The 8,880-nt window shown below is 37.0% G+C and overlaps 1 non-coding gene across 1 annotated transcript; it reads left to right on the plus strand.

Moving 5' to 3' along the window:
• The first annotated feature begins 5,434 nt into the window (after positions 1–5,434).
• TRNAE-CUC (transfer RNA glutamic acid (anticodon CUC)) lies at positions 5,435–5,507 on the plus strand. Its single transcript has one exon. It is a non-coding gene; the product is annotated as a tRNA-Glu (tRNA).
• The last annotated feature ends 3,373 nt before the right edge of the window (positions 5,508–8,880 follow it).

The raw sequence follows: 8,880 nt of genomic DNA on the forward strand, positions 1-8,880 counted from the left end.
ACTTGGTTCACCACTAGTAAAGAGTCACATTTGGCTACAATGACTTTTGCTCCCAAGCTTTTAGCTAGCTCGAGACCTGCAATCATGGCTTCGTACTCGGCCTCATTGTTACTTAATCTAGTAGTTTTGATGGATTGTCTAATAATGCCACCTGTGGGAGGTTTCAGTACAATGCCAAGCCCAAACCCATTCACATTTGAAGCACCATCTGTGTAGAGGGTCCAAACCCCCGACGACGTACCCGATTTTAACAAGATTTCCTTTTCAACTTCGGGGTACGAGGGTTGGCATGAAATCAGCCACGAAGTCCGCTAAAATTTAGGACTTGACGGTCGTACAAGGTTGATATTCAATATCGTACCCACGGAGTTCGACGGCCCATTTGGCCAATCGACCCGATAGTTCGAGCTTGTGCAGAATATTGCGAAGTGGGTAAGTGGTCAAAACGTATATGTGGTGACATTAAAAGTATGGTCTTAACTTTCTAGAGGCACTTATTAGTGTAAGTGCTAATTTCTCTAAGTGGGGGTATCTAGCCTCTGCTTCCTCTAAGGTCCGACTTACATAATAAATAGAAAACTGTGTACCTTGCTCTTTTCGAATTAGGACGCCACTTAGCGCGATTTTCGATACCGCCAAGTATAAGTACAACTTCTCATCTGTCCTCGGAGTGTGAAGTAGTGGTGGGCTCGATAGGTACCGCTTCAATTGTTCTAGTGCCTGTTGGCATTTCGGGGTCCAGGCGAAATCGTTCTTCCTTTTGAGTAGAGAGAAGAATTTGTGGCTTTGATCTGATGACCTCGAAATGAATCGGCCTAAGGCAGCTATCCGCCCGGTCAGCCTTTGCACTGCTTTCACGCTATCCACGACGGTGATGTCTTCGATGGCCTTAATTTTTTCGGGGTTGATCTCGATTCCCTGATTCGATACAATGAAACCAAGAAACTTGCCCGATCCAACCCCGAAAGCACATTTCTCGGGGTTGAGCTTCATGTAGTATTTCTTTAAGATCTTGAACGTTTCCTACAAATGAGTCAAATGGTCCTCTGCGCGCAGGGACTTAACTAGCATGCCATCAATGTAAACTTCCATCGACTTACCTATTTGTTCTTCGAACATTTTATTCACTAGGCGTTGGTAAGTAGCTCATGCATTTTTAGCCCGAATGGCATTACATTATAGCAATAGGTTTCGTACTTGGTGATATATGAAGTCTTTTCCTGGTCCTCCGGGTTCATTCGAATTTGATTGTACCCGGAGTAGGCGTCGAGAAAAGTAAGGATCTCGTGGTCGGCTGTGGCATCGATCATGCAATCGATGCTAGGCAGTGGAAAAGAATCTTTGGGGCATGCTTTGTTTAGATCTTTATAATCTACGCACATTATAAGTTTGTTCCCCTTTTTAGGGACTACAACTACGTTGGCTAACCACTCGGGATATTTTACTTTCCGAATTGACCCTATTTTGAGAAGTTTAGTTACCTCATCCTTTACAAATACGTGTTTTACCTCGGACTGAGGTCTTCTTTTTTGCTTCACCGGTTTGAACCTAGGGTCCAAGCTCAGCTGGTGCGTTGTTATCGACGGTGGGATCCCTGTCATGTCTAAATGGGACCAAGCAAAACAGTCTATGTTATCGATGAGAAATTGAACCAGTTTTTCCCTGAGTTTGGGGGTCAATCCCGTTCCCAGGTATACCTTTCTCTCGGGCAGATATTTGATTAATATAACTTGCTCCAGTTCTTCGATCGTAGATTTGGTTGCGTCGGAGTCGTCGGGGATGATGAAAGCTCGAGATGTCAGAAACTCTTCCTCGTCATCCTCTATTTCCTGTTCCACCGGTTCGGTCGAGACTGGTGGCTGTGATTGCTATTTGGTTTCTCGTCTATCTTTAGTGCTTGATCTTTCCGAGACCGATAGCGTTGGTATCGGTGTTACCTCATTGACTGCAAACATTTCCTTCACAACATGTTGCTCCCCGTATACTATTTTCACACCATCCGACGTAGGAAATTTCATTACTTGGTGGAGGGTTGAAGGCACTGCCTTCATATTGTGGATCCAGGGTCTTCCGAATAGGGCATTGTAGCTCATATCTCCTTCGATTACGTGAAATTTGGTATTTTGGATGGTTCCAGCTACATTCACTGGTAGAGTAATCTCCCCTTTAGTCGTTTCACTGGCCATATTGAAACCGTTCAATACCCGAGCTGTGGGTACGACTTGATTTTGCAAACCAAGCTGCTCCACTACCCAAGATCGGATGATATTCGCAGAGCTACCTGGATCCACTAAAACACGCTTAACTTGAGCTTTATTTAATAGGATAGAAATTACCAGAGCATCGTTGTGAGGTTGAGAGATGTCCTTGACTTCTTCAATTCCGAATGATAAAGTGCCCTCGGGTACATAACCTCGAGTTCGTTTTCCCCCTGTGGCCGGTATCTTGCCGTACTTGAGCATGGGTCCTTGTGGAGTATCGACCCCACCGATGATCATATGAATGATATGCAGAGGTTCCTCTTGTTTATCCTTTTTGCTGGCTTCCCTTTCTCTGAAGTGATTCTTGGCTCGGTCACTGAAGAACTCTCGAAGGTGGCCCTCATCGAATAGGCGGGCTACCTCTTCTATTAATTGTCTAAAATCCTCGGTCCTGTGGCTATGCGTGCCGTGATACTTGCACATCAAATTCGGGTTTTTTTAGGAAGGATCGGTTTGCATGGGTCTGGGCCACCTGGTATCTTTGATTCTTCCGATCGCCGATACAATGCCCGAAGCGTCGACGCTGAAATTGTACTCCGATAGCCGAGGTGCCTCTATAGGATCACCATATTTATCGAAGCCACTCTTGCTTATAAGCCCCGGAGAATTTTATCCTCGATCACTCCTTCGATTGTTTCGAGCAAAATTGCACATTGAGCCGTTGTTCATTCGATCTGCGACGTACAGTTGATATCGGTCTCTGTTCGACCTTCGTTCTCTGTCGATATCCCTCTGGTTTTTAATAGCTGCCCTGTTCTGGTGCATGGATCCGGAAGGAGCTCCCAACTGGTCGTCTTCGACCCTGATTTTTTACTGATATCGGTTGTGTACATCCGCCCAAGTTATTGCTGGATACTCAATCAAACTTTGCTTCAGGCGACGTGATGCTATTGAACTTTACTCATTCAACCCTTGGGTGAAAGCTTGGACGGCCCAGTCGTCTGTGACCGGTGGCAATTCCATGCGTTCCATTTGAAATCGGGACACGAACTTCCTCAGCATTTTATTACCGCTTTGCTTTACTTTGTAGAGGTCTGATTTCCTTGTTGCAACCTTTATGGCACTAGCATGTGCCTTTACAAACGAATCCGCTAACATGGCAAAAGAATCGAAGGAATTTGGGGGCAAATAATGATACCAAATCATCGCTCCCTTCGAGAGGGTCTCTCCAAATTTTTTTAATAACACGGATTCGATCTCGTCGTCTTCCAAATCGTTACTCTTGATGGCACATATGTAAGAGGTGACATGTTTATTGGGATCGGTCGTACCGTTATATTTGGGGATTTCGGGCATACGGAATTTTTTGGGGATTGGTTTTGGGGTTGCACTCGAGGGGAAAGGCTTTTGGATGAATTTCTTCGAATCCAGCCCTTTTATCATTGGTGGAGCTTCCGGGATCTGATCGACCCTGGAATTATATGTTTTTACTTTTTTATCGTTGTCTTCGACTCGTTTTATGAGTTTCTCGAGCAATTTAGTAATTTCGGGAGTAGTTCCCGATTTTTACTCGTTTGACTTCACTATGGCTGGCTCCGTTCTGTGGGTGATTCCCCGAAGCAGATCGGTCTCCAGCCTGCTTTGTACCTGAGTTTGGCTCTACAACTGAGCTATCACTATTTGCTGGGCTTGTAACATCTCGAAGATCATCCGTAAGCTGACTCCGATCTCCTCCACGTTATGAGTGTCTCGAGCTACGGATCGAGCACCGCCCTGAATGCTTTTTTCCGGTTCAGAACGTTGGTTCGCCTCAAAAGCCACTTGTGAATTGACATCTAGTAGTATTTCGACTCGGATTTCAATTACTTCGACTTGAGCTTCAGTGAAATCGTTAAGTGGCCTTCCGGCCCTGGGTATCAAGTTGTTGGTTTCATCCTGAAGACCGGCTTCGTGGTCGATAGGTAAAGCCATGAATCAAGGGTTTGCCATTGCTGATTCAGAGTTGTAAACTGGTGCGTATTGCAGATTTGTATCAAAAAAATACTGTTATACTAAGCCCCACGGTGGGCGCCAAACTATTTACCCGAAAAATCGGATATAGTTGAATTTATAAGTAATTCTAAGGATATGTGATATAACTTGACATAAATCGTACGTAGAAGTGGAAATATTTAGATTCTTGGCTATAGAAATGGGATATAAATTATTGAACTAGAAGAGTGAGTATGCTGAGTAAAACAAGCTTAAGAGATTTATTCTTCAATAAATAGAAGTAGTCTTTTCTTACAATGTGTGAACCTGCTTGTACTTACAAGGATTCCCCTCTTATAGTATATGGATCTTACTTTATTTATAATAAAAAATATATAGTGGAGAGCCCATGATAAATTATCTCTTACTCGATTCCTGCCAAGATTCTCTCCCCTAGTGCGGTTGCAACGACTCCTGTCTGCGAGCTCAATACTGGTTCGAGCTCGGTATTGGGTCGAGCCTTCGGCCTTGAGTTCGAGTTCGACATTAGGGGTGAGTGTCAATCGGTCTGTGCATCTCCGACAACCTTCTCTTTGCCTTGCGGTTCGATTTGGTCATGGGCTTGATAATGATACCGAGCCGATTCCTCGATCGGTCTTAGACTCGTCTCGAGCTCTCACTTAGATCGCTTACCATTCAAATTCGATCAAACATATAGAGGCCAAAATCTATTTCAACCGTATACAGATTGCAATAGCTGAATCCTCATGGCGGCCACAAGAATAGACGTAATTCACAAATTCATACACAAACTAGAAGATTTATAATAACATCAAATATTATGTGATCAATATTACTCAGCTAAGTACAAAATTGTCAAAAAACTTAGAGATGCTCAAAGTAAATACTCAATTCTCTCTTTCTTCTTCTTCTTCATCTTTTTTTTGGGGTTGGGGGTTGGGGCAGGGACGAGAATAGTAAAGAAAGAAATAAGTGAATGAGAATAGAAGAATTTAGTAGGAATCGAATCTGTGCATTTTAAGATGCAATAAAACAAGTCTGCCACAAAAATGCCATTTGCTTCAAAATTTCGATATTTCTTTGTTTTCCTTATCAAAAGTTTTATATTCTCTCAAGATGACATAATAACAAAGTTGGAAGGAGATATGCCTTGGTTGGTGAATATCCAAATAATGGATAGTGTTCTTCCTTTTTATGCATAGATTGTTAATATAGAAACGACGACAGAAGTCATTCAACAATCCGTTGTAGTCTAGTCGGTTAGGATACTCGGCTCTCACCCGAGAGACCCGGGTTCGATTCCCGGCAACGGAATATTTTTTCCCATTTGCTCTCAGGTGTTAGTTTTGATAAGTCGGATTTAAGATAATTTTATGTTTTTGTTTTGTCTCTTACCTAATTTAATGTCCGTTTAAGATCGAAATTTGTTTAACGAATATTAAGAATTATAATATTTACATATTTCTCTAATAAAGGAATTTATATTAAATTAATCTTTTGGTAATTAATTAAATTTTCATTACCAATGGAGAATATTTACACGTATAACTAGTACCGTGAAGTTGGACATTGAACCCCAACTTCAATACTATTTCCTTCTTCTTAACAACTCGACAACTACAAAACAACTACACACAAATCCTGCTACGGGTAAAAATTCAGTTTTTGCATCTGCCTAGCTAGACATAGTTTCAAACTCCCTCAACAGTGCACATGTTGAACTATTATTCTAATCATCTTTGCACAACTCCGTTTCTTGTTCTGAAATACTCGATAATTCCTCTCCAACCAGATGTGGTATACAACAACTGCTAGAACCATTTTCAAAGCCGTTGCATGTGAGCTCTGTTAGTATATGTTATTACCCATTTTATCTCCTCATTCAAGAGTGGGTTGCTCTACTGGTGAGCACCCTCCACTTTCAACCAAGAGGTTGTGAGTTCGAGTCACCCCAAGAGTAAGGTAGGGAGTTCTTGAAGGGAGGGAGCTGAGGATCTATCGGAAACAGCCTCTCTATCCCAAGGTAGGGGTAAAGCCTGCGTACACACTACCCTCCCCAAACCCCACTAGTGAGATTATACTGGGTTATTATTGTTGTTGTATTCCATCCCTGGGCTGGTTTGCTCACTCCTCGCCATTGAAGTAGCTTTAGCCATATTGTTTCTGAGAATCTGCATTTGAATAGCTAGTTTTAGGTACGCACGTTGCGTGTGTACTTAATTTTAATGCATATAAAATTTTAAAAAACACACAAATATCACTAAATTATGTGATTGAGTTAAAAATAAAATTTTAAAAAGTACAAGTTGTCCTATTTAAACTTAATAAAGAAAGAAATTATGTCATAAAAAAGTTTTATAATGTCTTATCACAACTCCAATAGGAGAGTTGGACATTAGCATTAGTAGCTCATACATAGTAAAATAATATCTTGACTTGTACACAAATATCATGCAAATATACCCTGTTCTTCATGGTTTTAAAAAATTAATTCTATTTACTCAGGTACCTAATATGAATTTCATATTACTCCACATTGTTAGGTTTAATTAGTATAGGCAAAATTTAATTGAATAGATAATATTTAGTCCAACTAAATTTGTTTTAGGAAAGAAATAAAATGATTAATTGTCATATAAATTAAAAGAGAAATTTAATATTTATTATTATTATTATTATTATTATTATTATTATTATTATTATTATTATTATTATTATTATTATTATTATTATTATTATATCCAACATAATTATATCGTAATGTAATATAATTCTCAAATAGTATAATCTTATTAACATGTCATGTATATTTAAAATGTATTTGTATAGATCATTACAATAATATCTAAAATATTTATTGTTATCTCCATACACATTTTAAGCTCTTTTTTTTTGAGTTATAAAATAAATACAGTTAACTAATTAAAAATTATTCTTTGGTAATATCTTAGTGACAGAGTATTTAAATTCAACTGATTGAATATTATCTCATTAAATCACGAATGTCCTGATATATGTTCTCTTTAACACTGATATTTGACTTGAATTTTATAGTTATATTATAATTAAAGAAAATAATTTAATAAAGTAAAATCATAATTGATTTTAAAATTTTAGAATTGAAAGGGTAAAAAAACGCACATAGAACAACTCATCTCAATACCAAAAGCCATCTTAACCCAGCTATAGTCCTCACATAAACATCTTCCTAACTTAGATCCTAATCTCCATCATTCAAGAGATCTTAAAACCTTTCCTCGGTAGCCTTTGCTAGGATAAGCCAAACTAAAACATTCCTATTGTATATTCTCTTTTCCCTCGTGATTATCTTGAACAATATACATCCAAATTCTCAATAAAAAATAATAGAGCAAAAAAATAAAAAATAAAGAAAACAACATAGTATATTATAGTCATTAGTGTGAACATATACATATTGAAGTCACATAATGAATTATAGAAATAAAAACTTGACTTTAAATTCTTGTTTATTAGGGTTCTATACCTAATTCAAATAAGAAAATATTTAATGGTCAAAATTTAGTTGGTTTCAAAGTGCTAATATTAAGAAATCAATTAAATGTTAATTTTATAATATAAAATCTATCTTTAAAGGCGTGTACCATATCTCAATTAGTAAATCTTTTTGAAACTCACATTAATATAATATCACGGTTATTTTGTATTATGAATTCAAAGCATAAGTTCCTAAAAATAACCCAATAAAGAAAGAAATTCCGCCACATAAAACTCCTCAATCATCATTCAACATATTCAACTAAAATTTTATTTTAATTTTATTATTTCATCACTTCAATTTCACAAGAATACCTTGGTTGTTTATTTTTAAAATATTTTTAATGATTGTTTGTTGTTTCAACATACTTTTTAAAATTATTTTAAGAAACAACATATACAAAGATATATACTTTGCTTCTTTGATTTTTATAAAATTTAGTTTTATGATTTTTATCTTGTTATATTTATTTTTTACTTTCATAAAGCATATTTATAAATTGTTTTCTGCCGATTATAACCTTAGATTTCTGTTTACTGTTTTGTTCTCACGGGAATTGTTTAATATTACTTAGATTTTTAACTAATTTGTACTCGTAAATTTATATCTTTGAAATATATAGTTCTTAATTTAAATGTATTCTAATAAAATATAAAGGAAACGAAAACAGAAAATATATTTTAAATGAATTTAATTTTAAAATTCTATTCCTATTCAAATAATCCAGTCTGAAATCGTTATAAACTATTTATGTCCTAATTATACACAAGTTGTAGTTGAGCTTGTATTGATAAGGTAGGCAACATAGAATACGCTTCTTTAGCTTTTATATTATTTATTATTATTATTAAAAGAATGCAAATTCAAATTGGAATAGGCAATTCAATTAATGTTGCAATTTACGTCTTGCGATGAGTACAATTTTTTTTAATGAATTTGATGATTGACGTTAAAATTCCTTAAAGTTAGGATTTTATACACAGTTCAAATAAGGAAAATATTTAGTAGTCAAAACTCAAATTTTAAAGTCTTAAATATTAGAAAAGTAGCTTAAATTATAATTTTTGACAGAAATTCGTGTTTTTAATATAGTATAGATAAACGTTGATATTTCTCCCCTTCGTCCTCACACAGTGGACTTACTGGACTGGTGGGATCCCCCACTTTGTT

Source organism: Nicotiana tabacum, chromosome 12 (assembly GCF_000715075.1).
Source record: "Nicotiana tabacum cultivar K326 chromosome 12, ASM71507v2, whole genome shotgun sequence".
NCBI classification, from domain to species: Eukaryota; Viridiplantae; Streptophyta; class Magnoliopsida; order Solanales; family Solanaceae; genus Nicotiana; species Nicotiana tabacum.